Source organism: Taudactylus pleione, unplaced genomic scaffold, assembly GCF_031769625.1.
Source record: "Taudactylus pleione unplaced genomic scaffold, aTauple2 ptg000313l, whole genome shotgun sequence".
Taxonomy (NCBI): domain Eukaryota; kingdom Metazoa; phylum Chordata; class Amphibia; order Anura; family Myobatrachidae; genus Taudactylus; species Taudactylus pleione.
This window is the reverse complement of record NW_028284714.1, coordinates 1,362,681-1,388,448: the sequence shown is the minus strand read 5'-3', so window position 1 is coordinate 1,388,448 and position 25,768 is coordinate 1,362,681. Positions and strand designations below refer to the sequence as shown.

General features: G+C 43.4%; 1 pseudogene; it reads right to left on the bottom strand.

The window, feature by feature from the left end:
* Positions 1-17,207: 17,207 nt before the first annotated feature.
* The window catches only part of LOC148510682 (uncharacterized), a 64,622-nt pseudogene continuing 56,061 nt past the window's right edge, over positions 17,208-25,768 (bottom strand).

The following is a 25,768-nucleotide window of genomic DNA, read 5'->3' as shown; positions in this document are numbered from 1 at the left end:
CCCTACGTGAGATATCTACTTAGTTGGCAGGCACAGCCATCGGTTAGACAAGTCCACCACTGAGTCGGAATGCATGGCACTTACAGAAGCATCTAAGGAAGCACTATTCCTAAACAGACTTTGGGCAAATTTTACTAAGCGGCGGGTTCTAAACCCCAGCGGTTTGGTGGCAGTTTGATGGCGGGTTCTATTCTGTTCTAAACCCTCTGGGCTTGGTGGCGGTTTTGCAGCTGTTTCTAAATGACAGCCCTGTTCTATTCTATTCTAAAATGTGTTTTGACTGCGGTTTGGCGACAGTTTTTCTATCTGCAGATTTACTAAGGCCAAAACCGCTGAAAAACTGCCGTCAAAACACATTTTAGAATAGAATAGAACAGGGCTGTCAATTAGAAACTGCTGCAAAACCGGCACCAAACCCCCGGGGTTTAGAACAGAATAGAACCTGTCGTCAAACCGCCACCAAACCACCGGGGTTTAGAACCCGCCGCTTAGTAAATTTTGCCCTTTGTGTCAATTGACTCTTTTAGATCAGGATGAAATCATCAAAGTGGAATGTGATAGTTTCATCCTGATCTAAAAGAGTCATTTCACACATTATGTACAGCCTGTGCTCCTGTACTGCATTGAAGCCAGCCAGCCACCTTTACTAAGATGGCCACAGGTACATGTTACTGCGCATGCACAACCCCGCGCCCTTGCACCATCTTAGAGTGTGTGATGAGTACTGCACGGACATGCAGCACATATTCTTCCAGGGTGTAAGTACCTCTGTTACTACCGCTGTTACCACCCATTGTCTCTTCCTACATATACTGCTTACTCTATGTATTACCGCTATTACCAATGATACTGCTATTACATACTGTATGTAATCGCTGTTATCCTTAATAAACCAGCAAGCCTGATTAAGGACAAACTGTGTGGCCTAAACTCCGTTTCACAAATCTACTAGTGCCTATTGTGAACTTTACAGGTTCTACACCAATAGAACATATCACCAGAATAAGTCACGTATCTCCCAATATTCTACCACAGCTATGAATGGCACAATGCTTTCATAGTATAGTTACATGTTTAACTCATTTATTAACTAATATTATTGTGTTTTCGAGAAATAACATTCAACTACATGTAACTTTTTTTTAGGTCATAATCCAAAATAAGCATTTAGAAATTATATTACATTCATCTGACAGATATTCCAGCAAAAAAACCCCACAGAGAACAACTGGTGTTTAAGTAACAGCAATATCGAGGATCAGATGGCAAATGTTTGGAGAAATGGCACAGAATGAGACTGTGAGCATACAAGACAGATTCAGTGTCACATTCATTAGCAGCATATGAACACCACAGAGAGAAATATATCAGTTTCCAATATCGATACATTCATCTTGCAGACAGCAATTCATTTACAGCATGCACAAGAAAACCAGCTCAATATCCTATTCCCTATAGCTCTACACATGCATTAGGGTTTTTTTTAGATGTCATTCTGCATAAACCTGCAACACACTCTGGGCCTGATTCAGAGCCGCTCATAAGCGGCCGCTAGTTCGCTCCGAGCGATGTTCGCACAATTGCGCATGCGTATGGGTCGTAATGCTCATGCGCCAACCAGTCATTGCGGTCAGAAATCGAGTGCTCGCAAAACAGCGAGTGCCTGCTAATTTGAGTGACAGGATGAGGCGTCTGTGGGTGGTAACAGGAGAAGGTGCTTGAAAACGGGGAGTGGAGATCCGAACGCAGGCGTGCCAAACAGTCAAAACGGGCGCTTTAAGGGTGTGCATAATTAACAAAGCAGCGTCATCGACCACGTCACTTCGTTGTCTCTTAGCCTGAACTGTTCGCATGATTGCGGTAGGAAAATCCAACCACAAGCACTGCGAGCAGTTCAGACGCCTTTCGATGTACTCGATTAATCTAATAAATAGCGGAGATGACGTATGATGCGAGCGGCCTATTTACAAAATAGCGAGCGCATGTTTGTTCGCTCGCTCAGACATAGAGGCGTCAACAGACCGCAAAGAGTGAGCGCTCAATTTATATAGCCGGCCCCTTTTTCTGAACGAGCGAGCGCAAATAGCGTCCGGCTCTGAATCAGGCCCTCTGTATTTATATGCAGATATATGTTCTCATAAATACATAATAATGGATAGATTGGCTCAGGAGAATACAAAGAAAGCCACAACAGACCAAATGCAAGAAGGTTCTGAAGGTTCTGGGTCTGTAAAATATATGCACTTACAATTGCACTAATGCAAGCAGACTTTGGGCTCTTTGTTAGTCCCTTCGCTTCTTTAGGTAACATCTTACCTATATGCAGTTCTCTTTGTCTATGAAAAATGTCCAGTACCAGTTCTTAGAAAATAGATACTGGTACTCATCTAAAATATCAAGTTGGTACAAGATTTAGGACTCTATTAATCACAATCTGCACTTTTATTGCACTGGATCAAAGCTCATCCCGGCAAAAATCTGGAAGCAGAGTGATAGCTGGATTCAGCTCCAGCATGCAAGGGCAGCCGCTGGCTTGCAAATGCATCAGTGGGGGAAGACAGGAAAAATCTGCGTTAGAATAACTCATAGGCTACTGTGGGCTAATTCCATCTTCAGTTTTACAAAAGCAACAGGGGCCAAGATATGGCATGCTGCACTTCAACTTTAATAAGTATTGCCCCTTAGTATCTACTAACTCTGGGCAAGTCTTCAGATACCTATTTTGTTAATTTTTGAAAGGATTTCACAGATTTATTTCTGTTTCCAGAACTTGTTTTAAAAACTAAAGATGTACATATACATTATTTATGTTAACCAACATATATTTATTTTTAAACAATTGTTATTGGTTTTTTAAGAGGCAAGTAAAAGGTACATACAGAATAGGTATATCAATGAAAATAAACAATAGAAGAGCACATCATATGAAATACCAGTAATCAATGCAGATGACAAGGTAAGGATGTATGTGATTAGTCAAACTGAGGAACCCAATATTCCTTCAACCAATTTTATTTTAATGGTTTTTATTGTACAGCCTGTTCTCCCCATGTTTTTTACATTTTTCACATACAGTAGGTTTTAGAAAAAAAATGTGCGCCCGTGTTTTTCAATTGAATACAACGAGAATTGATAGTGTGCATGACCATGGTAATTAAAAAATGGTCACCCCTATGCATATTTAAACCTTTTCTGATGTTACCCACAGATGTGTCCACATTCATCATTGCTCTAGTCACAGCAATCAGGCATCCTAATCGTAGCATTAAAATAGCATGGGTTGGTGTGGTAAGGCATACTAAGGTGCAAGAGGATCCACGGCATGCAATACACAGCTTCACTTCTGGGTGGAGATTGCTGCACAAATTAGAACTACAGTGCTGAATAATACAGCAGTGGATGGATATGGCACTACAGAATACAATAGTTAGCCCTGACCAGCGGGCCAATCACATACAGTACTGCACAGTGTAAACAGTCTTTTTAATATACTTTACTGTAGTAATACTGCACAACGGCCTATTTTATTAAAGACAGCGCATGCGATTACTTGTATAGCCATGTATATTGTTCTACAAGAGCCTAGCGGCATTTTTGGCAGTGATTTGTGGCACTCACACAGTGCTGACATGCCTTACAGTGGGGTTGAGGGACACTCACCACTCAGCTACAAGTGTCAGCACAGAAAAAGGTTTGTTTAGATTAAACACTGCTTGTGCAACTTTTGCATAACTACATTTGTCACACACACAGAGTAATTGACGCAGAAAAGCAAATGCAGGGTTAGGAAACACCAAAATTAAAAAAATATTCAATACGATGAGTTACATTCAATAAAAGAAGATTCTGACACTAGTGTCGTGTATCCTCTGCCTGTTAAACTGCTACTACAGGCAGTGAAGAGCAAGTTATAGCCAACAGGTGTGAAGCTTCCTGCCAGTAGCCTCTGTGGTTCAGTGGTTTAGGTCAATATCTAACAGAATATGAAGACTATATGGTCATAGAAATTCAGAGATATTAGTTGCATGCATTTGCAAATACATGGGAGGCTGCTGGGCCACGTCACGGCTTCTCTGTTACCAGCAGTCCCTAACACAAAGGGGTTCACGTCCAGGGCGCAGTGCACCCCAAAAAACATCCAGCCCAGGACCCCCCCAGGGCATCACACGAAAATAGAAAAAGAGTGACAGTGCAGTGTAAAGTATAGCTGTGTGTGAGTAATCATTAAGTGTGGAATGAGAGGTTAAAATATATGTGAAAAAATACATGAATAATAAACAAACATAAAAGGTGATGTGAAAAGCAACTATGTGTATTAGGTGGTGATGCCCTGAGGAGGCCCAGCCAGACCAGTCCCGGGGGCCCTACGCCCAAACGCTTACCCCAAATGTAAAATATACCAATTATAAGGCCTCATGATAAAGGCACATATATAATTTTGTCAAATGTAAGGCCTCATGATAAAGGCACATACATAAATGCATCCAAATTGAGAGCCAGCTTACCTGGGAGTCACCCCTGGGAACTCCAACTTGCACTACTAGAACCAGCATGCCCTACTAATGCTGGCTCCTTCATGCAACTCATAACAAACAAACAAAAATGGCAGCTGCTCAATCAATCCAGCAGTACTAATCAGGTGCATGAAAGGGAGGGGTCACACTAAGTAGAAAAAGGAGGGGGATTTAACCCCCTATTGTACCTCAGCACACTGAATAATACCTGCAACAATATATGAAGACTATATGGTCATAGAAATTCAGAGATATTAGTTGCATGCATTTGCAAATACATGGGAGGCTGCTGGGCCACGTCACGGCTTCTCTGTTACCAGCAGTCCCTAACACTAAGGGGTTCACGTCCAGGGCGCAGTGCACCCCAGAAAACATCCAGCCCAGGACCCCCCCAGGGCATCACACGAAAATAGAAAAAGAGTGACAGTGCAGTGTAAAGTATAGCTGTGTGTGAGTAATCATTAAGTGTGGAATGAGAGGTTAAAATATATGTGAAAAAATACATGAATAATAAACAAACATAAAAGGTGATGTGAAAAGCAACTATGTGTATTAGGTGGTGATGCCCTGAGGAGGCCCAGCAAGACCAGTCCCGGGGGCCCTACGCCCAAACGCTCACCCCAAATGTAAAATATACCAATTATAAGGCCTCATGATAAAGGCACATATATAATTTTGTCAAATGTAAGGCCTCATGATAAAGGCACATACATAAATGCATCCAAATTGAGAGCCAGCTTACCTGGGAGTCACCCCTGGGAACTCCAACTAGCACTACTAGAACCAGCATGCCCTACTAATGCTGGCTCCTTCATGCAACTCATAACAAACAAACAAAAATGGCAGCTGCTCAATCAATCCAGCAGTACTAATCAGGTGCATGAAAGGGAGGGGTCACACTAAGTAGAAAAAGGAGGGGGATTTAACCCCCTATTGTACCTCAGCACACTGAATAATAACTGCAACAATATATGAAGACTATATGGTCATAGAAATTCAGAGATATTAGTTGCATGCATTTGCAAATACATGGGAGGCTGCTGGGCCACGTCACGGCTTCTCTGTTACCAGCAGTCCCTAACACTAAGGGGTTCACGTCCAGGGCGCAGTGCATGAAGGAGCCAGCATTAGTAGGGCATGCTGGTTCTAGTAGTGCTAGTTGGAGTTCCCAGGGGTGACTCCCAGGTAAGCTGGCTCTCAATTTGGATGCATTTATGTATGTGCCTTTATCATGAGGCCTTACATTTGACAAAATTATATATGTGCCTTTATCATGAGGCCTTATAATTGGTATATATTACTTTTGGGGTGAGCGTTTGGGCGTACGGCCCCCGGGACTGGTCTGGCTGGGCCTCCTCAGGGCATCACCACCTAATACACATAGTTGCTTTTCACATCACCTTTTATGTTTGTTTATTATTCATGTATTTTTTCACATATATTCTAACCTCTCATTCCACACTTAATGATTACTCACACACAGCTATACTTTACACTGCGCTGTCACTCTTTTTCTATTTTCGTGTGATGCCCTGGGGGGGTCCTGGGCTGGATGTTTTTTGGGGTGCACTGCGCCCTGGACATGAACTCCTTAGTGCTAGGGACTGCTGGTAACAGAGAAGCCGTGACGTGGCCCAGTAGTCTCCCATGTATTTGCAAATGCATGCAACTAATATCTCTGAATTTCTATGACCATATAGTCTTCATATATTGTTGCAGATATTATTCAGTGTGCTGAGGTACAATAGGGGGTTAAATCCCCCTCCTTTTTCTACTTAGTGTGACCCCTCCCTTTCATGCACCTGATTAGTACTGCTGGATTGATTGAGCAGCTGCCATTTTTGTTTGTTTGTTATGAGTTGCATGAAGGAGCCAGCATTAGTAGGGCATGCTGGTTCTAGTAGTGCTAGTTGGAGTTCCCAGGGGTGACTCCCAGGTAAGCTGGCTCTCAATTTGGATGCATTTATGTATGTGCCTTTATCATGAGGCCTTACATTTGACAAAATTATATATGTGCCTTTATCATGAGGCCTTATAATTGGTATATTTTACATTTGGGGTGAGCGTTTGGGCGTAGGGCCCCCGGGACTGGTCTGGCTGGGCCTCCTCAGGGAATCACCACCTAATACACATAGTTGCTTTTCACATCACCTTTTATGTTTGTTTATTATTCATGTATTTTTTCACATATATTTTAACCTCTCATTCCACACTTAATGATTACTCACACACAGCTATACTTTACACTGCACTGTCACTCTTTTTCTATTTTCGTGTGATGCCCTGGGGGGGTCCTGGCCTGGATGTTTTTTGCGGTGCACTGCGCCCTGGAAGTGAACCCCTTAGTGTTAGGGACTGCTGGTAACAGAGAAGCCGTGACGTGGCCCAGCAGCCTCCCATGTATTTGCAAATGCATGCAACTAATATCTCTGAATTTCTATGACCATATAGTCTTCATATATTGTTGCAGGTATTATTCAGTGTGCTGAGGTACAATAGGGGGTTAAATCCCCCTCCTTTTTCTACTTAGTGTGACCCCTCCCTTTCATGCACCTGATTAGTACTGCTGGATTGATTGAGCAGCTGCCATTTTTGTTTGTTTGTTATGAGTTGCATGAAGGAGCCAGCATTAGTAGGGCATGCTGGTTCTAGTAGTGCTAGTTGGAGTTCCCAGGGGTGACTCCCAGGTAAGCTGGCTCTCAATTTGGATGCATTTATGTATGTGCCTTTATCATGAGGCCTTACATTTGACAAAATTATATATGTGCCTTTATCATGAGGCCTTATAATTGGTATATTTTACATTTGGGGTGAGCGTTTGGGCGTAGGGCCGCCGGGACTGGTCTGGCTGGGCCTCCTCAGGGCATCACCACCTAATACACATAGTTGCTTTTCACATCACCTTTTATGTTTGTTTATTATTCATGTATTTTTTCACATATATTTTAACCTCTCATTCCACCCTTAATGATTACTCACACACAGCTATACTTTACACTGCACTGTCACTCTTTTTCTATTTTCGTGTGATGCCCTGGGGGGGTCCTGGGCTGGATGTTTTTTGGGGTGCACTGCGCCCTGGACGTGAACCCCTTAGTGTTAGGGACTGCTGGTAACAGAGAAGCCGTGACGTGGCCCAGCAGCCTCCCATGTATTTGCAAATGCATGCAACTAATATCTCTGAATTTCTATGACCATATAGTCTTCATATATTGTTGCAGGTATTATTCAGTGTGCTGAGGTACAATAGGGGGTTAAATCCCCCTCCTTTTTCTACTTAGTGTGACCCCTCCCTTTCATGCACCTGATTAGTACTGCTGGATTGATTGAGCAGCTGCCATTTTTGTTTGTTTGTTATGAGTTGCATGAAGGAGCCAGCATTAGTAGGGCATGCTGGTTCTAGTAGTGCTAGTTGGAGTTCCCAGGGGTGACTCCCAGGTAAGCTGGCTCTCAATTTGGATGCATTTATGTATGTGCCTTTATCATGAGGCCTTACATTTGACAAAATTATATATGTGCCTTTATCATGAGGCCTTATAATTGGTATATTTTACATTTGGGGTGAGCGTTTGGGCGTAGGGCACCCGGGACTGGTCTGGCTGGGCCTCCTCAGGGAATCACCACCTAATACACATAGTTGCTTTTCACATCACCTTTTATGTTTGTTTATTATTCATGTATTTTTTCACATATATTTTAACCTCTCATTCCACACTTAATGATTACTCACACACAGCTATACTTTTCACTGCACTGTCACTCTTTTCCTATTTTCGTGTGATGCCCTGGGGGGGTCCTGGGCTGGATGTTTTTTGGGGTGCACTGCGCCCTGGAAGTGAATCCCTTAGTGTTAGGGACTGCTGGTAACAGAGAAGCCGTGACGTGGCCCAGCAGCCTCCCATGTATTTGCAAATGCATGCAACTAATATCTCTGAATTTCTATGACCATATAGTCTTCATATATTGTTGCAGGTATTATTCAGTGTGCTGAGGTACAAGAGGGGGTTAAATCCCCCTCCTTTTTCTACTTAGTGTGACCCCTCCCTTTCATGCACCTGATTAGTACTGCTGGATTGATTGAACAGCTGCCATTTTTGTTTGTTTGTTATGAGTTGCATGAAGGAGCCAGCATTAGTAGGGCATGCTGGTTCTAGTAGTGCTAGTTGGAGTTCCCAGGGGTGACTCCCAGGTAAGCTGGCTCTCAATTTGGATGCATTTATGTATGTGCCTTTATCATGAGGCCTTACATTTGACAAAATTATATATGTGCCTTTATCATGAGGCCTTATAATTGGTATATTTTACATTTGGGGTGAGCGTTTGGGCGTAGGGCCCCCGGGACTGGTCTGGCTGGGCCTCCTCAGGACATCACCACCTAATACACATAGTTGCTTTTCACATCACCTTTTATGTTTGTTTATTATTCATGTATTTTTTCATATATATTTTAACCTCTCATTCCACACTTAATGATTACTCACACACAGCTATACTTTACACTACACTGTCACTCTTTTTTTATTTTCGTGTGATGCCCTGGGGGGGTCCTGGGCTGGATGTTTTTTGGGGTGCACTGTGCCCTGGACGTGAACCCCTTAGCGTTAGGGACTGCTGGTAACAGAGAAGCCGTGACGTGGCCCAGCAGCCTCCCATGTATTTGCAAATGCATGCAACTAATATCTCTGAATTTCTATGACCATATAGTCTTCATATATTGTTGCAGGTATTATTCAGTGTGCTGAGGTACAATAGGGGGTTAAATCCCCCTCCTTTTTCTACTTAGTGTGACCCCTCCCTTTCATGCACCTGATTAGTACTGCTGGATTGATTGAGCAGCTGCCATTTTTGTTTGTTTGTTATGAGTTGCATGAAGGAGCCAGCATTAGTAGGGCATGCTGGTTCTAGTAGTGCTAGTTGGAGTTCCCAGGGGTGACTCCCAGGTAAGCTGGCTCTCAATTTGGATGCATTTATGTATGTGCCTTTATCATGAGGCCTTACATTTGACAAAATTATATATGTGCCTTTATCATGAGGCCTTATAATTGGTATATTTTACATTTGGGGAGAGCGTTTGGGTGTAGGGCCCCCGGGACTGGTCTGGCTGGGCCTCCTCAGGGCATCACCACCTAATACACATAGTTGCTTTTCACATCACCTTTTATGTTTGTTTATTATTCATGTATTTTTTCACATATATTTTAACCTCTCATTCCACACTTAATGATTACTCACACACAGCTATACTTTACACTGCACTGTCACTCTTTTTCTATTTTCGTGTGATGCCCTGGGGGGGTCCTGGGCTGGATGTTTTTTGGGGTGTACTGCGCCCTGGAAGTGAACCCCTTAGTGTTAGGGACTGCTGGTAACAGAGAAGCCGTGACGTGGCCCAGCAGCCTCCCATGTATTTGCAAATGCATGCAACTAATATCTCTGAATTTCTATGACCATATAGGCTTCATATATTGTTGCAGGTATTATTCAGTGTGCTGAGGTACAATAGGGGGTTAAATCCCCCTCCTTTTTCTACTTAGTGTGACCCCTCCCTTTCATGCACCTGATTAGTACTGCTGGATTGATTGAGCAGCTGCCATTTTTGTTTGTTTGTTATGAGTTGCATGAAGGAGCCAGCATTAGTAGGGCATGCTGGTTCTAGTAGTGCTAGTTGGAGTTCCCAGGGGTGACTCCCAGGTAAGCTGGCTCTCAATTTGGATGCATTTATGTATGTGCCTTTATCATGAGGCCTTACATTTGACAAAATTATATATGTGCCTTTATCATGAGACCTTATAATTGGTATATTTTACATTTGTGGTGAGCGTTTGGGCGTAGGGCCCCCGAGACTGGTCTGGCTGGGCCTCCTCAGGGCATCACCACCTAATACACATAGTTGCTTTTCACATCACCTTTTATGTTTGTTTATTATTCATGTATTTTTTCACATATATTTTAACCTCTCATTCCACACTTAATGATTACTCACACACAGCTATACTTTACACTGCACTGTCACTCTTTTTCTATTTTCGTGTGATGCCCTGGGGGGGTCCTGGGCTGGATGTTTTTTGGGGTGCACTGCGCCCTGGACGTGAACCCCTTAGTGTTAGGGACTGCTGGTAACAGAGAAGCCGTGACGTGGCCCAGCAGCCTGCCATGTATTTGCAAATGCATGCAACTAATATCTCTGAATTTCTATGACCATATAGTCTTCATATATTGTTGCAGGTATTATTCAGTGTGCTGAGGTACAATAGGGGGTTAAATCCCCCTCCTTTTTCTACTTAGTGTGACCCCTCCCTTTCATGCACCTGATTAGTACTGCTGGATTGATTGAGCAGCTGCCATTTTTGTTTGTTTGTTATGAGTTGCATGAAGGAGCCAGCATTAGTAGGGCATGCTGGTTCTAGTAGTGCTAGTTGGAGTTCCCAGGGGTGACTCCCAGGTAAGCTGGCTCTCCATTTGGATGCATTTATGTATGTGCCTTTATCATGAGGCCTTACATTTGACAAAATTATATATGTGCCTTTATCATGAGGCCTTATAATTGGTATATTTTACATTTGGAGTGAGCGTTTGGGCGTAGGGCCCCCGGGACTGGTCTGGCTGGGCCTCCTCAGGGAATCACCACCTAATACACATAGTTGCTTTTCACATCACCTTTTATGTTTGTTTATTATTCATGTATTTTTTCACATATATTTTAACCTCTCATTCCACACTTAATGATTACTCACACACAGCTATACTTTACACTGCACTGTCACTCTTTTTCTATTTTCGTGTGATGCCCTGGGGGGGTCCTGGGCTGGATGTTTTTTGCGGTGCACTGCGCCCTGGAAGTGAACCCCTTAGTGTTAGGGACTGCTGGTAACAGAGAAGCCGTGACGTGGCCCAGCAGCCTCCCATGTATTTGCAAATGCATGCAACTAATATCTCTGAATTTCTATGACCATATAGTCTTCATATATTGTTGCAGGTATTATTCAGTGTGCTGAGGTACAATAGGGGGTTAAATCCCCCTCCTTTTTCTACTTAGTGTGACCCCTCCCTTTCATGCACCTGATTAGTACTGCTGGATTGATTGAGCAGCTGCCATTTTTGTTTGTTTGTTATGAGTTGCATGAAGGAGCCAGCATTAGTAGGGCATGCTGGTTCTAGTAGTGCTAGTTGGAGTTCCCAGGGGTGACTCCCAGGTAAGCTGGCTCTCAATTTGGATGCATTTATGTATGTGCCTTTATCATGAGGCCTTACATTTGACAAAATTATATATGTGCCTTTATCATGAGGCCTTATAATTGGTATATTTTACATTTGGGGTGAGCGTTTGGGCGTAGGGCCCCCGGGACTGGTCTGGCTGGGCCTCCTCAGGGCATCACCACCTAATACACATAGTTGCTTTTCACATCACCTTTTATGTTTGTTTATTATTCATGTATTTTTTCACATATATTTTAACCTCTCATTCCACACTTAATGATTACTCACACACAGCTATACTTTACACTACACTGTCACTCTTTTTCTATTTTCGTGTGATGCCCTGGGGGGGTCCTGGGCTGGATGTTTTTTGGGGTGCACTGCGCCCTGGACGTGAACCCCTTAGTGTTAGGGACTGCTGGTAACAGAGAAGCCGTGACGTGGCCCAGCAGCCTCCCATGTATTTGCAAATGCATGCAACTAATATCTCTGAATTTCTATGACCATATAGTCTTCATATATTGTTGCAGGTATTATTCAGTGTGCTGAGGTACAATAGGGGGTTAAATCCCCCTCCTTTTTCTACTTAGTGTGACCCCTCCCTTTCATGCACCTGATTAGTACTGCTGGATTGATTGAGCAGCTGCCATTTTTGTTTGTTTGTTATGAGTTGCATGAAGGAGCCAGCAATAGTAGGGCATGCTGGTTCTAGTAGTGCTAGTTGGAGTTCCCAGGGGTGACTCCCAGGTAAGCTGGCTCTCAATTTGGATGCATTTATGTATGTGCCTTTATCATGAGGCCTTACATTTGACAAAATTATATATGTGCCTTTATCATGAGACCTTATAATTGGTATATTTTACATTTGGGGTGAGCGTTTGGGCGTAGGGCCCCCGAGACTGGTCTGGCTGGGCCTCCTCAGGGCATCACCACCTAATACACATAGTTGCTTTTCACATCACCTTTTATGTTTGTTTATTATTCATGTATTTTTTCACATATATTTTAACCTCTCATTCCACACTTAATGATTACTCACACACAGCTATACTTTACACTGCACTGTCACTCTTTTTCTATTTTCGTGTGATGCCCTGGGGGGGTCCTGGGCTGGATGTTTTTTGGGGTGCACTGCGCCCTGGACGTGAACCCCTTAGTGTTAGGGACTGCTGGTAACAGAGAAGCCGTGACGTGGCCCAGCAGCCTGCCATGTATTTGCAAATGCATGCAACTAATATCTCTGAATTTCTATGACCATATAGTCTTCATATATTGTTGCAGGTATTATTCAGTGTGCTGAGGTACAATAGGGGGTTAAATCCCCCTCCTTTTTCTACTTAGTGTGACCCCTCCCTTTCATGCACCTGATTAGTACTGCTGGATTGATTGAGCAGCTGCCATTTTTGTTTGTTTGTTATGAGTTGCATGAAGGAGCCAGCATTAGTAGGGCATGCTGGTTCTTGTAGTGCTAGTTGGAGTTCCCAGGGGTGACTCCCAGGTAAGCTGGCTCTCAATTTGGATGCATTTATGTATGTGCCTTTATAATGAGGCCTTACATTTGACAAAATTATATATGTGCCTTTATCATGAGGCCTTATAATTGGTATATTTTACATTTGGGGTGAGCGTTTGGGTGTAGGGCCCCCGGGACTGGTCTGGCTGGGCCTCCTCAGGGCATCACCACCTAATACACATAGTTGCTTTTCACATCACCTTTTATGTTTGTTTATTATTCATGTATTTTTTCACATATATTTTAACCTCTCATTCCACACTTAATGATTACTCACACACAGCTATACTTTACACTGCACTGTCACTCTTTTTCTATTTCTGTGTGATGCTCTGGGGGGGTCCTGGGCTGGATGTTTTTTGGGGTGTACTGCGCCCTGGACGTGAACCCCTTAGTGTTAGGGACTGCTGGTAACAGAGAAGCCGTGACGTGGCCCAGCAGCCTCCCATGTATTTGCAAATGCATGCAACTAATATCTCTGAATTTCTATGACCATATAGTCTTCATATATTGTTGCAGGTATTATTCAGTGTGCTGAGGTACAATAGGGGGTTAAATCCCCCTCCTTTTTCTACTTAGTGTGACCCCTCCCTTTCATGCACCTGATTAGTACTGCTGGATTGATTGAGCAGCTGCCATTTTTGTTTGTTTGTTATGAGTTGCATGAAGGAGCCAGCATTAGTAGGGCATGCTGGTTCTAGCAGTGCTAGTTGGAGTTCCCAGGGGTAACTCCCAGGTAAGCTGGCTCTCAATTTGGATGCATTTATGTATGTGCCTTTATCATGAGGCCTTACATTTGACAAAATTATATATGTGCCTTTATCATGAGGCCTTATAATTGGTATATTTTACATTTGGGGTGAGCGTTTGGGCGTAGGGCCCCCGGGACTGGTCTGGCTGGGCCTCCTCAGGGCATCACCACCTAATACACATAGTTGCTTTTCACATCACCTTTTATGTTTGTTTATTATTCATGTATTTTTTCACATATATTTTAACCTCTCATTCCACACTTAATGATTACTCACACACAGCTATACTTTACACTGCACTGTCACTCTTTTTCTATTTTCGTGTGATGCCCTGGGGGGGTCCTGGGCTGGATGTTTTTTGGGGTGCACTGCATCCTGGACGTGAACCCCTTAGTGTTAGGGACTGCTGGTAACAGAGAAGCCGTGACGTGGCCCAGCAGCCTCCCATGTATTTGCAAATGCATGCAACAAATATCTCTGAATTTCTATGACCATATAGTCTTCATATATTGTTGCAGGTATTATTCAGTGTGCTGAGGTACAATAGGGGGTTAAATCCCCCTCCTTTTTCTACTTAGTGTGACCCCTCCCTTTCATGCACCTGATTAGTACTGCTGGATTGATTGAGCAGCTGCCATTTTTGTTTGTTCAATATCTAACAGAGCCATCACCTTGGGTTCATTTCCCATTAATTTTCATGGGCATATGTGATTTTGTAATCAATATTATTTTATCTGCAGTATACTGTATATTTTTTTAATTTAACCTTTGCATACCATACTGTATCTGCACATTGTTCTGCAAGCGCCTTGCGGCAATTTCAGCAGTGATGTGCAGCACTCACAAAGTGATGACATATCTTACAAATTAACAATGGGGTTGAGGGGCACTCTATGAAATCACCGCTCAACTACAAGTCTCAGCACAGAAAAAGGTCTGTTTAGATTAAACACTGCTTGTGCGACTTGTGCAGCAGCAACAGTATCTGGCTAACTGCAAATATTGAAAGTCGCACACACAGAGTACTTGATGCAGGAAAGTACTGTAAATGTAGGGTCGGTAAACAAACCAAAATAAAAAAAATATTCACTATCATCAGCTACATCAAAGCTGGACATCGGTTCTACTCGGAAACCCCAAATTTGGTTCTGTCAGATCTCTCCGAATCTGATCCGCTCATCTCTAATCCTTAGTACTGTGATAAATTTAGCAAAGCATTATAAAGCACTCTGAAAAACAAGTGTCTCCATCCACCACCACATCTAACACTGTAGTTGATATTGGGGGCTTAAAAATGGCAGGTTATATGTGGGGGATGGGTGGATTCTCAATGGCAATAAAGTAGTAGGAGAGGCCAATAGTAACATGAGGAAATAGGAAAGAATACCATGTGTGCGCAAGCATACAGATACTGTATGTCCTCATACATTGTTGTTTTAGCTGCACAAAATATCCCCTCTTGGCGTGCCAGGGTCATTGCGACTTACCTGCTGTAAGTGTCCTTTTTTTATAAAATCTGTCTTATTTGCACCGCTAAAAGCTTCAGGAAGTGACAAAATGATATTACTAGCATACACTGGGCCTGAATCAGAGATGGAAGCTATTAACACAAGCGCTGCGTATTTGTATGCAGCGGCTGTGTTAAAATATACAAATGCTGCAGGAGGCCTTGTGCAAAAATATTTACAAGAAGAAGCATCATTGGATCAAACTTCGTGAACATCGGTCATCTGAGTAACCCTCAGATTATTCAGGATGTCCAGTGAAGCTGCATCCAAGGACGCAGCCATTGGCTGCAGCACACCAAGAAAACAGGGCCGACATGCCTCTGACGCTTAGGATTCCAATGGTCAGAATACCAGCACCATTATCCAGACTGTCATCAGAATACTGGCTCCGGAATCCCAACAGGAAATATCAGGTTCGGGGTTAGGGTTAGAGGTCAGGTTTAGGGTTAGGGTTAGGCACAAGGTAGAGGGTTAGGGTTAGGCTGTGTGAAGGGATGGTTAGGGTTTGGGGGGAGGGCTATGGTAAGGGTTAGAATACTCACTAATATGCATCGGGATGTTGACTGTTAGGATTCCGGAGCCAGTATTATCACCGTAGAGATTCTGACCACCAAGATTGTGTACCCAACCCCTGCAAGCGACATTGCAGACCCAGATTTACAAATGCGTGTGGCGGGTTCTCCACATTTGCAAATCTCAAAAATTTGAGTTTTGCATAAACATTGCATTCATGTAAATCTCTGAATTAGGCGCACTGATCACTGGGACTTGCTCTACTTATACATTTGTGTGAGACTAAGACGCAAATCTGTGTTAAAAGGGGTCCGATACAAGCGCCTGCAGCTATTCCTACAAGTGTATTCCGTTATAATGAATCTGAGACTCTGTATATGATTTGTACTAATTCCTTTGTGAGAAAAGTCTCAACCTATTATCTCTGGTTCACTGTGAGTGTTTTTTAATGCAGCTACTATGCAACTAAGACACAATATTTAGTGAAATGTTTGCTACACTACTTTGTGGTGAGCATCTCAGACGTGCCAGGTGTAATTGAGAGAACTGACAAAACTGAGGGAGGTCTATGTATCCAATGGAAAGGTCCGAGACAGAGGAGACTCCGCTGAGTGCAGATTCGAGGTGAACCCAGCATTTGGTACCTTTGGGGGGTGTGCCAGGTACCAATTGACTCATTCTAGAGGCTTCATAATATTTATCTAGCGATGGGAGGCCGAGACCTCCTCCTGTAGTACTTTTAAAAAGAATATAATTGCGTATGCGAGGTCTCCTGTTGTCCCAGATGAATTTATCATAAAGCGATTGGAGAGAGGACAAGGGGAACTGCCACAGTGGAGTCTGGAAAAGGTACAAGAGTTTGGGAAGGATGATAATTTTAATCACGTTGATGCGATCAACCTAAGAAATAAATAAAGTCTGTCAATAAGAAATGTCTTGTTTTATCGCCCTGAACAGGGGAGGGTTATTTGCTTTATACAGGGTGTTGTAAAATATTGTACTGTAGATCCCTAAATATTTAATGTGGTCCAATCGCCAGGTGAAAGTGAAATTAAGATGAAGGAGATCTAGGGATGGTTTCAGAATATGGAGGGGTAAAGCTTCTGACTTGTCATGGTTTATCTTGTAACCGGATATTTGCCCATAGAGAGAAAGCTTGTGAAATAGATATGAAAGAGAAATCAGGGGATTGGTGAGAGTGAGGAGGACATTATTGACGAAAAGAGTTTGTAAGAAGAGCCACCAACAGAGATGCCATAGATGTCCGGGTTTGCTTGGATCCTGCATACCAGGGACAAATATTAATGGAAAGAGAGGACGCACCTGCCTAGTACCATTAGAAATGGGGAAGGATTCAGAGAGAATACCTGCAAGAATTGCGGTGGAAGGGCTATGATAGAGGGCCTTAATGGCCTGTAGAAATTTACCTCCAAAGCCGAAACTGAGGAGAGTATTTATCATAAAGGGCAAGGAGACCATATCAAAGGCCTTCTCAATATCATGGCCAAGAAAAAGGGAGGGGAGCCTAATAAAATTGATGTGGTGGATGAGGTCTACTGTATTTCTAGTATTATCAAGGGCTTGACGGAGAGGTACAAAGCCCTCCTTTTCTGGATGGATAAGAGAAGGGAAGGATAGGGTTTATATGTTTGCCAGAATTTTGGCAAAGAGTTTGAGGTCAGTGTTTAAGAGGGACATCGGTCAGTAGTTACAAACCAAGTGGGGGTCTTTACCTGGTTTCGGAATAACCATTATTTTGGCCCTTGTAGTATCTGGGGGGAAGAAGCAGCCCTTGAGGATTTGATTATAAGAGTTTGTGAGTTGGGGAACTATTGAGCCCTCAAATGCTTTATAGTAAGAAAAGGGAAGACCATCCGGGCCAGTTTCCTTAGTGGGTTTCTGTAACTTGAGAGCTTGAGAGACCTCCTCCTCAATTATGGGGAGATTAAGAGTCTCAAAAGTGGAGGAATCAATCTGGTAGAGCGTAAGAAGACAAATAGTCAGTAAAAGAGGTGGGAAGGGAAGATCAGGGAGAAGCATGTTCCTGAAGATTGTAGAGATACTAATAATAATCTTTAAAAATAGAGTTGATTTTAGAGGGACTACTGTTTATTGAAAGGAGTCTGAGGAGTCCTTAAGCATTGTGATCACCAAAGTAGCCTTACGAGCCTTCAAGAAATTAGCTAGGAGAGTGTCTGCCTTGTTGCTCTTTTCATAGAATCGCCGATTCAGCCACCTAAGAGATTTTTCTAGTTTTTCAAAGTGGATGGTATTGAGTGCTGATTATGCTGAGGTGAGTTGGGGAGAATAGATGCATCAGTGAGGTGAGTAGAGATAGGAAGACTACAAAGAATTAGAGATGTGCGCCGACCCCGTGTTTTGGTTTTGGATATGTATCTCCTAGTGTTTTGGATCTGGATTTGGTTTTGCCAACACCGCCTCTTGCGTGTTTTGCTTTTGGTTTTGGATGTGTATTTTTTTTCAAAAATTTATAAAATCTGCTAAAATCACATAATTTGTTTTTTTCTTTTTGCTACAGTATTATTAACCTCAATAATATTAATTTCCACTTGTTTCCAGTCAATTTTGACCACCTCACATCTCACAATATTGATTCTTTAATCTAGTTAAGGGCCAAAAGGTTGCATCCAGCTAGCTGCCTGACTAAGCTAAGCGACAGCAGTGGGCGGCACTAACATGTGGCAGTTCAGCTTCGAACATGGGACAGAGTGACATTGCACTGGTAGACAGGATGGCAGTTTAATAAACTATATGACCCCTAGGAATTTTAAAAACCAAGAATGTTTTACTTAACTAGGTCAAAGGCCCAACAAAGTTGGAATGTTCATGGACTGAAGACAGGGAAAGGACGGAAGGATTGATTAGTTTTTAATTTATTTAATTTAATATTTTGATTCTTAAACATTTATATGAGAGAAGATCAATCTAGGATCTAGTTCTTCAGTTCATAAAAGACATCTTTGATCTGGAGGAGGTTTTTTAATCTCTTATAAAACATGATCTAATAAAAAAAATGAGGTGGCCTTGCTTGTGGAGGTGCTGCTAGCACATACTGTAAACAGATGTTGATTAGTTTGTACTCTGGGAGGATGTTAGGGATAATGGGACCAAGACTTGCTGTTTACTTAAGAGGAATCCAGCCTGTAGTTGTTCGCCCACCCCAGCAATTTGGTGGTTCAGAATTTTCTTTAAAAAAATGAGAGGGGCATGCAGAAGATGCTGTCTGTGGCTATTACAATTTCTGGACACTCATAAACTATAAAATTAAAAATGTTAGGCAGCAATGCCCCAAACAGCACATAATGCAAAGAAAAGAGGTGCAAGATGGAATTGCCCTTGGACCCTCCCACCCACCCTTATGTTATATATATGAAACAGGACATTCAGTTTAAAAACCAATCACTTCAGCGATAGGGACTGCCACTTGTGGCTGAAATGATTGGTTTGTTTGGACCCACCACAAAACAAGCTGCCAATGTGTAGTGGAAATTGGTGGAAATGATCCCATACACAAACTGGCTTTACAACATAGGTAAGATCAGAAGTCGTAATCGTCATCCCCATCAGTGTGTACATCCTCTTCTTCACACAATATTAATTCATCCCCACTGGAATCCACCATTAGAGACGCTTCTGTATTTTTTTGACTTAATTGCTGGTAAAGGTCTTCCTCGTGGAATTTGTAATTCATTTTGATGAACATCATCTTTTCCACATTTTGGGGACGTACAGAAATCTCCTATGCTGATCACTGACAAGGTTCCCGGCTGCGCTGAAAACTCTTTCAGAGTACACATGGGAGGGTGGGCAACTTAAGTAAAGCAAAGCCAGTTTGTGTAAGGGACTTAAAATTGCCTCTTTTTGCTGCCAGTAGTGAAACGAACTGTCTGACATGCCTATTTGGATGCTATCCCTAAAATAATCATCCACCATTCACTGAATAGTGACCATATCAGACAAAGTCACTCAATGTAGGCAGTTCTTTCAGACCCAACCAGATGTCATTAGTTTTTGCTGACTGATCTGCATCACCAACAGCAGTGGGTCTCTTAGGAAAATGTAGTTTTTTCCTGACAGCTGCAGAAACTGATGGAGGAGAAGCCGCCATGTCACATGCTGCTTGAGCTGACAATTTTTTCACCAACAGCTCTTTGCATCTTTTCAGATTTATGTCCGTAGGAAAGAAAGACTTAAACCTAGGTTCAAGTATGGTTGCCAAAATAAAGTGATCTGATTTCAAGCGATTGATGACCCTTGGATCCTGGGGAAACAAATAAAGGGCTTGATCTACAAGTCTGACATACTTAGCGGAATCACTCCATTTCAGCTCCTCCTTCAGTTTTTCAAGCTGCTTTTGCAAATGTCTGATTAGGAGAATGACCTGACTCAAGCTGGCAGTGTCTGAACTAAAAATTCACATGTGGCAAGTTCAAAGAGTTTGAGAACCTTGCACAACCTAGAAATTATACTCCACTGGGCTTGACTAGTGCATTCCTGCTCCTCTCCCTATGTCATAGACCGTAGTGTAGCCTTGGATTGCCTTTTGCTGCTCCTCCATCTGCTGAAGCATATAGAGGGTAGAATTCCACCTAGTTACTACCTCTTGCTTCAGCTGATGGCAGGGCAAATTCAACAGTTCTTGCTGGTTCTGCAATCTTTGACACACGCAGTTGCTAAATGTCGATAATGTCCAGAAATCTTTTGGCCACCGAGAGCATCTCCTGCACGCCCCTGTCATTTTTTTTAAAATGTTGCATCACCAAATTAATTGTGTGAGCAAAACATGGGAAGTGTTCAAATTTGCCCAGATGTAATGCTCGCACAATATTGCTGACATTGGGCCTGATTCAGAGCCGGACGCAATTAGCGCTCGCTCGTTCAGAAAAAGGGGGTGGCTATTCAAATGAACCGTTTATTTAATAAAAACGCCCCCTGGCCGCTCGCATCATACGTCATGTCCACTATTTATTAGATTAATCGAGTACATCGAACAGCGTATGAACTGCTCGCTATTCTTGTGGTTGGTTTTTCCTACCACTATATTGCGAGCAGTTGTGAGTATAAAATAACCCAGTGACGTGGTCAATGACGCTCCTGTTTTAATTATGCACACCCATTAAACGCCCGCTTTGACCTTTAAGCACGCCTGCGTTCTGATCTCCACTCCCCGTTTTCAAGCACCTTCCCCTGTTACCACCCACATACGCCTCATTCTGTCACTCAAAATAGCAGGCATTCGCTGTTTAGCGAACAAACGATTTTTGGCCGCACTGACTGATTCGCGCATGCGTATTATAAACCGTACGCATGCGCAGATGGGCGAACATCGCTCGAACGAGCATACTGCCGCATACGAGCGGCTCTGAATCAGGCCCCTTGTCAGAAATCACAAATCCCGAGGAGAGTCCAAGTGGGGTAAGCCATTTTGCAATGATTTCCCTGAGTTTTTCGAAGAAGTTCTCAGTGGTATACATCTTAGTGAAATCAGTGATACACAGAGTAGCTTGCCTCTGAATGAGCTGGCATTTCTTAGATGATGCTGCTGTTGCTGTTTGCACTGTTGAAGGCAATACACCTACCCAGTGGGCTGTCACAGTCATGTAATCTTTAGTTTGCCTTGTCTCACTTGTCCACATATCTGTGGTTAGGTGGACAGTGGACACAATGGCATTTCGGAGGACATGTCCTTGTACAGATTGGGAATTGCTATTCTAGAGAAGTGGAATCTAGAAGGGACATGGTAGTAGGGACACAGAACCTCCAATAACTGTGTAAAACCCACTGCATTAATGATGGATACTGGATGCACATCTAATACCAGCATAGCTGTTATGGCATCAGTAATCTGCAGTGCAATTGGGTGTCTGCTTGTATACTTGTTCCCCATTGCAAAGGATTGTTTGGCAGTCAATTGTTTGGTTAAACTAAAAGTAGTCTTCTTCCTGGTCCCCTTCTGGGATGAAGACCCACTCACAGCAGTAGCAGCAACAGGCGTAGCACAGAAGGAACCACGGATAGGAGGGGAGTCAATCATTCTCATGAAATTGGATGCAGGATTACTACATTCACAATTGAGGATGTTGATGATGATGCAGGTGTTGGTGGTGGAGATTGAAGGCGCTTGGATGCAGCTAGAAAGGAGCAGCTAGGTGACACTGGACTGATTGTTATTACATTTTTTTTTAGCCAAAGTTTTATGAATTTGAAAAACCCTTTTCAATTTGATGAATGCACTGCAAGTGACGTAATAGGGAGGAGGTTCCTAGATGGTTAAGGTCCTTACCTCTACTCACTGTTACTTGGCAACGGTTACAAATGGCTTGGCAAAGGTTGTCCGAATTTGGGTGGAAATAATTCCGCACATGAGAAGTGGATTTTTTGGTCCTTTTCCCAGGCATGACAACAATGGGATTTTTCCCACCATGGGCAACAACTGTTGCCTGATTTACAGTTTTTACACAAACATCCTCGGCATCAACATCCTCATCATCATCCTTGTTGTTATCACCAACGATATAAATATCCTCCTCGTTCTCCTGGTGCAATTCTACAGAAGCATCCTCGATTTCTACATCAGCATGTGCAGCTAATCCCCACATTTGCAGAGGGCACACAACTGGTGGAAGGAGGATCCTCTTCAAGTACAGTATTAGAAAGGTCAGGCTCACATATGGCAACCGCGGACACACTTGGACAATCCTCAGAGATCTGTGACTTTTCAGAGCACACAGTTGGCTCTGGTGTCTTACTCCTCTTAACAATTTTATTTTTTTTATACCTCTACTACAAGCAGAAGGGCTTAAATCATCACAACTAGAACCACCAGTCATAAATAAAGGCCAATGCCTTATCCTTTCCTTGCTACTTCATGTAGTGAGTGGGATATTGCCACTTTTTTTTGTTTCTCTAAAGCTGACTTAGCTTTAGATTTTTTTTTCTTTAACAGGGAAAGAGTTGATTTTACATGGCCTGACTTAAGCCCTGGGGCATTGGCCTTCATAGATGACGTTGACGGCCTTGCATTGTCATCATGATTCCTGCCGACAGCTACAAGACTGGTATGTGGTTCCTGCTCTCCTGTCATGTAACTGTCCTCCATACTCACTGTGGTATTGCAGCAGTGTCACCAAGCAATTATAGCACAGCTAACGTGCGGCTAACGCACACAACCACCCAAAAAAACCCTATTTTTAAAACTGGGGAAGAGCACCCCTGAACGAGGCAGCAGCCCCTTGATAAATGACACAGGCAGCACCCCTGCATACCTACATTGCTTATAAGTGTGGCTAATGCACACACACAGAAAAATAAACACTTAATATATATTATTTTTGCACTTGGGTGGGAGAGCACTCCTGAATGAGGCAGCAGCCCCTTGATAAATGACACAGGCAGCACCCCTGCACAGCTACATTGCTGATAAGTGTGACTAACATACACACACAAAAAAAAAATTATATATTTTTTTGTACTTGGGGGGGAAAGCACCCCTGGACGAGGCAGCAGCCCCTTGATAAACAACACAGGCAACACCCCTGTTCACCCCTGTTCAACACAGGCAACACCCCTATGTTGCTGATAAGTGTGGCTAACATGCACACGCACAGAAAAAAAGACGTAATATATATTTTTTTGCACTTGGGTGGGAGAGCACCCCTGAATAAGGCAGCAGTCCCTTGATAAATGAAACAGGCAAAACCCCTGTGCAGCTATGTTGCTGATAAGTGTGGCACACACACACAGAAAAAAAACACTTTTTTATTTTTATTTTTTTCACACTGGGAGTGTGCACCTCTTTTGGACAGAGCACCCCCTGGACAACACTTGATGGACTGCAGTGAAACAGGAGCCACTGAAGCCCCCCTCTTCTGTCTGCAGCATAGCTCCTACAGACAACACAGCCCTTATGGACAACAGCACAGCACAGCACAGCCAGCCCCTATGGACAACAGCAGCCAACCGCTATGGACAACAACAGCACAGCCACTCTGGACAACAACAGCACAGCACAGCCCCTGCTTCCTCCTCACTTTCCACAGCCAGAATTAAAATGGTGGCAAGTGCAGGAACCTTTATACAATCCAAAACCCGCAAGAATCCGACAGCAGGATGACATTTTGCCTTGCTTTGAGATCCGTGTCAGTCGGGAAAACCCAAGCCAGACTCGGATCGCACCTTGGATCTGTAAGTTTGGGTGGGTTTGGTTCTCAGAGAACCGGACCCGCTAATCTCTAGTGACAAGGTGAACGAAAGTGAGTTTCCTGCAGATGAACTATGGGCCTGGTTCAGAGCCGGACACTTTGACAGAGCGCTCGCTCTGAATCAGGGCCGGCCTTCTGTTTTTTTAGAGCGTCCTCCTGGCCGCTCGCATAGCTGTGGGTGACCACCCACAGCTATAGCGAGCAGCCAGGAAGATGGTCGCGATGGTCAAGACCATCACAACCATCGGGCTTGCGAGGAGATCCTTGTGGTAGGGTCTCGTTGTCGCAAGCCCCAGAGTGCTTTCGGCTCTAATCCCTCCATTTGGGCAGCCACTCCCCCGGCCCACCCCCCAAAGGGGGCATGCTGTCACTCAACATCGACAGCACGCCCCCTGTGGTACGAGACCCAGAGCGACGGTTTGCCCGTCGCTATCCGGGTCTCGCGCATGCGCACTACAGAGCCGGCTCTGTCGTGCGCATGCGCACTGGGCCACCATCGACCCGCTTGCAAGCGCATAGCGCTCGCGAGTGGGTCTGAATCAGGCCCTATGTCAGCTTTCATTGTCTGAATGGTATGGAATAAAAGCGGACATTTCTGAGAAGTGTTAAGGCCTTGGACATTCATTGAGGCTATAGTCAAAGGCATAGTAAGAAACGGATGTAGATTGTGATGAAATAAAGACAGGAGGGGTGGGGGAAGTAAGAGACACTTTTATAATGGGGAGAAGTGGTGGAGAGGTTAATGTAATAACTTGACAGAGTAAGCTCCGTAACTATAATAGAGTTGTATAACAACAAGTAACATCATGGCATCAAATTGTGGGTAGAGAGAAGAAAAGTAAAATAAAAACATTGCGTGCATAACAAATAGAAATATTGTTTAAACAAGACTTTCAAAGAAAAACAATGCCTTCTTGAATAAACTTGACAAGTCAATTGTATAAATGAAAAAGAGGGGTTGAGGGGGATGGGAAGGGTAGAAGGCAATGTGAATACCGGGAGGGTAGCAAAACACATTTTATGGTTATAAATCAACAACTAATCCATAAACATAAAAGGAGCAGACAATCGGACAGGGTTGATATATGACCACAGGGAGGCGGGTCACTCACGAGTTGCCGAGGTCCCAATCAGGAGAAGGGCCAGATTCTTCCAGGTGATGAAGTAAGTCCTTACAATCAGAAAGATCTCGGATAAGAATGGTCTTACCATTCAAGTTGACTGTAAGCTTGAAAGGAATCCCCCAGCAATATCTAATTCTCCTATCTCTGAGGGCCTTGGTCAAGTCACGGAAGTCTCTCCTCTTAGCAATCATCAGGGGGGAGAGGTCTTGGTAGAATTGGAGCTTGACTGAGTTGAAGAGAATGTGAGGTTTACCTTGGGTATCTTTGTAACTGAGGAATCTCATATGACGTCACACGTCCATTGTCCCTAGGCTTTGGTCGAAAAGCTCAATGTACCCTTTCCAGGGGTAATGTTCTAGAGCCAAGATCAGGAAGCAGGAAGGAGAAATGTTTATGGAGATATGATTCCAAAACATCTGGGTTGA